The 9,031-nt window shown below is 46.4% G+C and overlaps 1 long non-coding RNA gene across 1 annotated transcript; it reads left to right on the plus strand.

Annotated features, from left to right (window-relative positions):
* The first annotated feature begins 6,006 nt into the window (after positions 1–6,006).
* On the plus strand, positions 6,007–8,323 carry LOC119088935. Its single transcript, XR_005092696.1, has 2 exons — positions 6,007–6,088; positions 7,997–8,323. It is a non-coding gene; the product is annotated as an uncharacterized LOC119088935 (long non-coding RNA).
* Positions 8,324–9,031: the final 708 nt, after the last annotated feature.

The following is a 9,031-nucleotide window of genomic DNA, read 5'->3' on the forward strand; positions in this document are numbered from 1 at the left end:
TTTGGACTTCAGCGTCAGTGACTCAGAGAGAGTGTTCTTTCTGCCTGGGGTAGCTAGCAGCGTCACTCACTCCTCATCCCTCTTGGTTGCCTGTGCTGTGAGGACATGGATAGTCATTTTTCTCTTTTTCTGCCCAGTAAAGTTCTGAGAAAAAAATATTGCTGCGCATCCACAGATTAAATGATAAGGAAAATGTTGAAATGCTCGTGTTCCATGAGCCCAGGAGATCACATTCCACGTTGCCATCCCTCCCCAAACAGACGTGGAGCCGGAAGCTTGCTCCAGTCTGATTATTGAACACAGGAGTCTGCTGGAGTCATTCTGTTTCCCAACTCTGGGAACTCTTTTAGGACAAGGGCACATATATGTGTACCCCACAGGACACAGGCTTACTTCACACAGTGATTGGAAGTACCTGGAAGGCAGACTTTGACTAAATGCACAGGGAAGTGTCACCATGCTTTAGATGGGATTGTAATGTGTTCCCTAAGCACTCAAATGGGAGGTTTGGTTCCCAGTGTTAAGGGGTTGTGGGGTCGTTAAGGAGGTGAAGAGCCACAGAACATGACTGTGTCGTTGCGGTTGCTGCCTTCAGAAGAAATGAATGTAGGTCCCTTGGGACTTCAGTTCCCACAAGAGATGGTGACTATAGAAGATCAAGAAGGGCTCCTCCTACGCCAGGTGATCACAAAATGTTCCCCCCACCAGACCATCATCTAACTTCCAGGATATGGCCAGGAGACCAATGTCATCATTACATTTGTACATTCAGCTTCCAAAATTGTAAGATGAAGAAACCACTTTCTTTTCTCATTTAAAATTTTTTTAAATGTGTAATTGAAACCTCTCTTTGCTGTTGTTGACATATTTCAGCTCAGCCTCTCTCCTATAGCACTTTGTTGTTGAGACAAGGACTCACTGTGCAGTTAGAGCAGCCTTTAAGTCATGACCCTCCTGCCCCAGTCACCTGAGTCCTGGGATTAGAGCTGCGCCATACCTGGCAAGGTCCCTGGCCATGCACAGACTGTGTCGTATCATCTGGAGATCTGACTGGAGCTGAAGGCTATGGTTTCCAGATGCCCTGTTTAAAAAGCTGGTGCTGTCTGCCCATAACGTTGGCCTGGGGCTGTTGGCTGAAGGATGTGATTCTGCTCCATATAGCCTCTGTACACTGCCAGGCTGCTTCTCACGATCTGGTGGTCACTAGTTAGAATCTTACTCTTTGTCTGGCTTCATCTAGATCAGTGGTTTTCAGTCTGTGGGCTAGATCAGTGTTTTTCAATCTGTGGGTCTTGACACACCCACACAAACATACACACAAAAGACCATTGGAAAACACATATATTTACATTACAATTCCTAACAGTAGCAAAATTACAGTTATGAAGTAGCAACAAAAATAATCTTATGGTTGGAGATCACCACATGAGGAACTGTAGTAAAGGGTCAGAGCATTAGGAAGATTGAGAACCACTGCTCTAGATTCAAGAGAAATCATAAGGCCTGGTTAAGGTTAGGAACAGAATTGGCATCGCATGCTTTGGTAACATTTGTTATCAGTGGTCCAAGCAAACTCAGTAAGTCTACACAGGCATGTGGGTATATATCATGGCATGGTTAACTGTTTTCTGCCAGAGTTCTATTCTGATACCCACCTAGCTTTATTGTTCAGAAGATCCGCCCTCTCCAGCATATCGAATTGTATGACCAGAGCTGCCTCTTTGAAGTCTACAAACCTCCATTTAAACTTCTTTTCAGCTTCGGCGTCTGGTATGACAATGGGTCCCACGCAGTCACGAAACCTGTGCCTCCTGATGGATTGACCTCACCAGTCTCATATTTGCAAGCCAAGCAGAGCCCCAGACAATAATTTCACAGTAAGATAGCTTCCTGAAAGACATAATGCTGTCTCAAGCCAAAGAAGGCCCATCCTTCAGGATGCAGATATATGCTTGGTCCTAAGTCGTTCATTTCGTAAGCGCTGTCTCAGATTCAAGAACACATTACCCTCATCTGTAAACTCTCTGCTGCAATAAAAAAGGTGGTAAGGAGTTAGACGCTGCTAAATTTACATGTTATGTATTTTGTTTCTTGAATTGCTTTTTTAAAGGTAAACTATCTTTCTTATAAATGTAATATACACTTGTTAAGGCAGATGCATATAGAAAAAACACACAAAGGAAAAACAAAACTTACAGTTACCTATCATTAACTACTCTATTTAAATGATATCTTAATTCAATATTATAAAAACCTTTACACATGTTTTAAACTTATTGTACATAGTTCTATCACATAGATGTGTGATCATTTAGCTATTCTGCTAATCTTATTCCTTAATAAATTTTAATACCACATTCTTATATATGTTTTTCTGTTGAAATCTCCTTTTGAAATGTGTTTTCTTTTTCATGTTTGTGTGTGTGGTGTGCATGTATGTGTATGCATGTTTTTTCATATGTTGGTGGGTAGATGTGCACACACGCATATGGAGATCCAAGATTGACACTGATCTCAGGACTCATCGTCTTCCATCGCTCCTCTGCCTTGTTTGTTGAGGCAGGCTCTCTTAATCAAACACAGAGCTCATGGATGCTGTTAGCCTGCTTGCTCTGGGGGGCTCCAGTCTTCTTCCAAGTCTGGAATTCCAGATAGGCCACTGTGCCCACCTAGTGGTTAAGGGTTTTCCTCGGGACCTGGATCCCAGTCCTCGTATGTGTGCAGCAATCATTTGAACTCTGAGCCATTTCTTGGGCACCTAAAAGTGCTTTTGAAAAATGTACTTCAGACAGAGGTTTTAGTGTACTCATTCCATTCCACAAATGTTTATTGGCACCTACAGGACTTTCAAGACACACTGCGACTACTAATTTTCTTTGCACTGTGCTAAGTAAGGGTCTATAATCAGCTGGCTAAGCCACTGTAACAAACCATGGCTAACTTGGTACCCTGAACAATAGAGTTTTGGAGGCTTGAAATCCCAAATCAAGGTATCAACAAAGCAGATCACCTCCTAAAGGCTCGGTGGAGGAGTCCTTCTCTGCCTCTTCTTAACTTCTATCCCCAGAAGGCCTTGACCTCCCTTGGTTAGTCCTAGGTAATAATGTCCTCTGACCGCATAACTCCAATCTCCATTCTCCACACGGCCTCCTTCCCTCTCTGTCTCTTTCCCCTCATTTATAAGGATTCTTGCCTGCTGGATTAAGGCCCACCCTGGGTCCAGCCCGGATCAGTATCAGTCATGTGATCGCATCTGTGAAGATCTGATTTTCAGGTAAGGCTGTGTTTACAGACTCCAAAACAACAATGCTCCACCCAGGCAGCATCCCACAAAGCTTCGGGAAATCAGTGCTTTTCTGGAGTTGCGCAATAGTGAGGGTTTTTGTTTTGTTTGGAGCCGGGGTCTCACTATGTAGTTCTGGCTGACCAGGATGGCCTTGAACTCACTGAGATCTGCTTGCCTTCATTCCTCAAGTGCTGGGATCCTTGGTGGGAAGGTGCCACCAGGTGGGGCAGAAGAGTCACACAGTGATAAGGAGCCATATACCCAGTATCCAAAACAAGGTCTTGGAGTGGAGAGATGGCTCAGAGGTTAAGAGCACTGGCTGTTCTTCCAGAGGTCCTGAGTTCAGTTCCCAGCAACTATGTGGTGGCTCACAACCATCTGTAATGAGGTCTGGCGCCCTCTTCTGGCCTGCAGGTGTACATAATAAAATAAAACCGGGTCTCCAGCTCCAAGGCCCTGCCCACAAAGGTCAGTCCCTCTTCTGCCAGGAGTGGTGGGGTAGAAGGGTGGTGGGGTAGAAGTTTGGTCTGGAGAAACAACTGCTCCCATTCAGAAGCTAATGAAGGCCAGACTAGTGGCTAAGGTCACCTCACTCCTTATTTTTCTCCTTCCTAGAATGGGAAGGAAGCCTTAGAGAGGCTAGAGAGGGGAATGGGGAAGAGGAGGAGAAGAGATTCGAACACTGCTTTGAGACATAAGGCATTCTGAGACAGAACTGATTGTGCTGGTGCTGGTGGCCACAGAAGAGGAGCTAGCTGTCAGCTACTGGGACATCCCTTTCCCAGTGAATTCTGCATTTTCCCGGTGAGGTCACAGACTGACTTAAAAATACCATCTGTGGAGCCCCTCTGAGTTTATCATTTCCACTTTTGTATCCTGCATCTACAATGCACTGCTCCGAATTTGGAGCTCACAAAAGGCGGGGGAGATTGCCTTTCAGGAGGCGGTGGGCTCAGCAGGCCTCCTGGCAGACAGTTGGGACTTCATTTTCTGCTACCTTCCACCCTAAACTATTTTCAGTACTCGTAAGAAGGTGGCAGGGACATTTTTGTTTTCAGTCACTGGCTCCGAATGGAAAGAAAAGCTCCCGAGAATGAGTTTTTTGGGATAATCAGGTCCCCTCTTGAAAGAGAAAGTCAGAGTCCACTTTCTGAGAACATGCATGGTCTTCCTGCCTCTGTGTTACCAGAGATGACGGCTAGGAGAGTGAGGGGCACCTGCCATTCCAAGGAACTGGGCTGGGCTGGTCCTTGGCTCCTTCTTACATCCCCGGATGCAGGACTTACCTGCCTGGCATTCTTGACACTCCAAGTTCCTCACCTTAGGAGCAGCATGACACCTGATTCTGTTCTGACTTAAAAAGCAGGAAGAAAACTCCCTTTCTTAGGACACCAAAGTTTCAGTTCAAGAGATCCACAGAGCACAGTGCTCTGCACGTCTCTCCTGCCCTAGTTTTGACTCAAGAAAGTAACTGCAAAAGAGAAGAGCATCAGACTCCAGGAATGGTCCATTGCAAAGGCATGTCAGGAACATGAGGAGAATTTCGCAGGCCAGGGGAATCGGCAGCACACCATGTGACATGTGTGGCCCCTTCCTTCTAGGGAGGCAATTGCAGGTCTCCTGCTATCCTGTGTACATGCTTCGGAGATGAGGGACAAAGAGCAGGACTGGCCAGGGAGGAGGAGTTTCTGTCTCTTGTGGGAAGTGACCACAGGGCTGACCATCAGGGTACATGACTTACACCTCTGTGGACAGGAAGGAGTGTCTTAAGGCTGTGGGTCATGCTACCACCAGTTGCTAACCGGAGACTCTGCAGCAGCTGAGACGCAGCCAGTGAGTGACCCAGCATGCTTGAGCAGAGAACTCTTCTGTACAGTGTAAGTGTTACAGCTCTGAGGAGAAAGGCTTCCCCTATGAGAGCATTACAGCTCTGAGGAGAAAGACTTCCCCTATGAGAGTGTTAACAGCTCTGAGGAGAAAGACTTCCCCTATGAGAGGGTTACAGCTCTGAGGGGAAAAGTATCCTGGCAGACAGGAGCCAAGGAATGCCACAAAGTCGCACTGCACAATGAGCCTCACACAGGAGATTTAATCAGAGAGACACAAGAGCGCGGCTGCCTCTGCTTGGGTGAGAAGCAGGAGGGAACTGAGCAGAAGACGGGCTTCTATAGGTTTATTTTTTTTGTGTGTGTGTGTGTGTGTGTGGGGTGCTTTCCAGGTGGCCTGGGATTGGAGGGATTATGTGGCCTGATCTTGGGGCAAGCTTGGGGATTGGTAGAATTTTGAGCTCAGGGATTGGTGGGTTTCGGTAAATTTTTCCCTGGACGTGGGCTTGGACCTTTTACCCTACAGGTAGCTGTGAAGAGAGCTGTGACCTGCACAGTAAGAAGCATGGTCAGCTACGGCTCCTTTTCCGGTCACACGCCCTTCTAGCAGGGCCCTCTTGTCCCCCCACCCCCACTTCTTACAGATACCCCCAGGGTACAAATAACAAGGACTCCACATGGTCCACAAGCTAAGATAAACAGCTAATGTTTGGAAGGTGATGGTGACTGACTGTCAATCCCGTCCTCCTCAAGACCCTTACTTAGTTCCTGGGTTTGTTTATGGAGTTGGGAAGAGAATTTTGGAGATCCCATGACTCATGCTTTCAAGCAGATATTGGATCTGTCAGCAGGAAATAACGGGTAAGGGGTGGGGTTTCTCTTATTAAAGTATGTATGAACTGAGCTATAAGGAGAGAAGCAGAAAGAAGCTGGGAGGCAAGAGATGCTCTGGCACCCTAGAGGGAAGTCTGCAGAGGTGAGTGAGGCAAGCACGCTGAGGTAACCAGGGGAGAGCCATGCTGAGATGAGGTCAAGGAGAGACACCACCACTCCCAGCATCAGAAGGGAGCAGCAGCCTGAGCCAGGGCAGCAGCAGGAGTCTGAGAACCATTCGCCCACCCGCCCCTGGAAAGCCTTCTGCAGACACACTGGGAAGCTTCCTGCATTCACAGTGGGATTGCTTCCTCCCCTCTGGTTAGCTGTGCAGGAGATGGGCAACCTTCGGGGTTTCATGGAGATTCCAGTTGGGTACTAGGAAGACGGAGGAACTTAGGGTGTCTCCGTGGATGCTCTGGATTTGAACCTAGAGAGGCACATGGTCCTGGGAGTTGGATTTTCCCAGGTACTTGAAGTTTTCTACTTGATCATTTCGGTTTCTAAAACCCGCATTGTTTTAAAGGTGTTGTCAAGAAATTTGGATGGATTTAACAACTTACTTTTGTTTTTGTAACTCTTGTATTTCTGGTTTTGTCACTGCTGTCCTTCCTGATTTTTTTTTTTTTTTTACATTTTTTTCTAGTTTCTGGGGCTTACCCTTCAGTTTACTGATCCCCCATGTGTCAAGTAATATAGTCTTTTAGAACAAGTTTTTCACTTGAGGATAACTCAGTCCAAGAACTTTGGATAAGCCATTTGTAAAAGCTGTATGCTCTAAAATAGATGTGACTACAAGATGACTCCTTCCATTAACCAAAGCATCCATGAAAACTTTCTTCACTCGAGTTTTGTTTAACTTGGAAAGAAATTTGAAAATAATCTCAGAGCCTGTACAGACCTCAGTACCATTCCCAGAGAGACATCAGAGGAGAGAGATACAGCCAACTTGGTGTGTAAAGAACGATGTAGAGTTGGCAAGGGCATTTAAATCTGGAGATAGAGTGTGGCTCAGTGAAGGAAAAGGGAATTAAAGTCTAGAGTCTACCCTTGTAGAGCAAGATGGCTTGTGGCACAGATACCACATCAGTGACAATTTGGGCTGCAGGGTCCTGTGGTGGGGTCTGGCGTGGACTCTGAAGGGCAATGACTGCCCTGTTAGATCTTAGAGTTGCTCCCTCTCCAGCCAGCCTCTCTCCCCTGGTTGTATTAATTGAAGTCCCCGGGGCAGGGGGGAGCCATGTCTGTATTAAAGCGCCTACAAGCCTGGCTAACTAAACAGAACTTCCATGGATGTGGACAGTTGCAATGTTTTAGGTCCAGAGCCAAATACTCTTGAACTGTCTTGGCCCACATCTGTGTTTGACTTAACATCATCCTGACAATTAGGTAAATCGCTTGGAGTCTACAGACCCCTACTTCCACCAACCCAAAGGCTAAGAATGTCATCACATATCACCTGAGGCATACAGCAGAGAGAACTGTAGCTGCCTGCTTGATATTTTCATATATGTATTTGAAAATGATCTTGATTTGTGATTTTTCTTGTTCTGTAACTTTGTAAAGTCATGACTATGTTGGAACACAGCATTTGGAGCAACCTGAACCTGGGTTCCTGGGCCATAGTCAGCCATATTTGACTCCTGGATAAAGTATTGCTTATACCCTTTAGGGTGGGAGCTTTTTAACTGTGCTGACAATTGAAAGATGAACTGGTTGTAATCTTTGAAGACTGGATTTGGAAAATGTCAGGTTTCAAAACATCTTTTTCCCCCCCTCTCAAAAATCATTTCTCGGGGCTGGAGTGATGGCCCAGTGGTTAAGAATGCATACTGCTCTTGCAGAGGACCTGAGTTCAATTACCTGCACCCATGTCTGGTGGCTCACAACCACCTGTAATTCCAGCTCAGGGGAATCTGATCACACACACACACACACACACACACACACACACACACTTAAAAGTAATAAAAAGAAATCTTTTTTTTTTTTTTTTAAATCCTTTCTCCAGCACAGATAACCCCTCTGGGCATTGGAGCCCAGCATGGAGGAACAAGGAGACGGTGGTGTTTGGCCGAGTAGACTGTGTGTCCAGAATCGATGTATTGATCTTCCTGTTCCAGTCCAGCAGAACTCACCGTCCTTGCCCTCACCACTCTTGGCAACAGCCTTGTGATCTCATTATTAAATTACCAACCAGAGTGTTTGGAACAGTTTCTGCCAGGCACTGGTCTGCGCTGGTCCTCAACAGGCCTCTTCAGAATATTTATTGTACACCCTGGGATGGTGGGCATTTAATCGCTCTTTGTGGTCAATAAATTGAGGCTTTGGGAGGCGAGGTAAATGGCCCAAATATTATGCAAGCTCTGCATAAGTCGAAGAGCTGAAAACAGCAGTGTGCCCGGCACTCCACACACGTGCTTGACTTCTCAGCTGAGATACCAGCCAGTTGTTTTATTTGCCCTTTCACTCGGTGCTTATAAAACTGCCCATAAGGTCCATAAAACTACACTGACCTGCAAGAGTAGAACGTTGGTTAACCAGCTGCCGGAGCATGGGAAGCAGCTTCCCACAGCCGCGTCTCCTTGCTGCTCTCTACAGCTTTAGCATCCACTTTAATTCACGATTATGTGTCTATGGATGAAAGCTAAGGAACAGAGAGTGACTCTTCTCCCTCAGCAGCCATCAACTGCCAATCATGCCTCCGCCAAGGATGGGACCTTGGAGCACTTCCCCCATCCACGCTGGATTTTGGCTGAGTTGGCCTTAGGTGGGTCTTGTGTAGGGAGCCATAGCTGCCGTGAGTTGGTGTATGCACTATCGGAGTCATGTCCACAAGTTAGTATTTCATAGTCCTCATCTCTGTCCACCAGCTCTTACATCCTTCCTACTGCTGCTTCTGTGAAGAATCTGGGTTTTAGATGGTAGGAGGTTGATGCGGATGACTCAGACACAGCTGAGTACCCAGAGTTAGCACTCTGGCCAGTTATGAGTCTGCATTGCCTGCTGCCTACTGCAAAAAGAGGCTTCTTCTTTGACCAAGGTT

The sequence above is a fragment of the Peromyscus leucopus genome, chromosome 13 (genome assembly GCF_004664715.2).
Source record: "Peromyscus leucopus breed LL Stock chromosome 13, UCI_PerLeu_2.1, whole genome shotgun sequence".
In the NCBI taxonomy this organism is placed as follows: Eukaryota; Metazoa; Chordata; class Mammalia; order Rodentia; family Cricetidae; genus Peromyscus; species Peromyscus leucopus.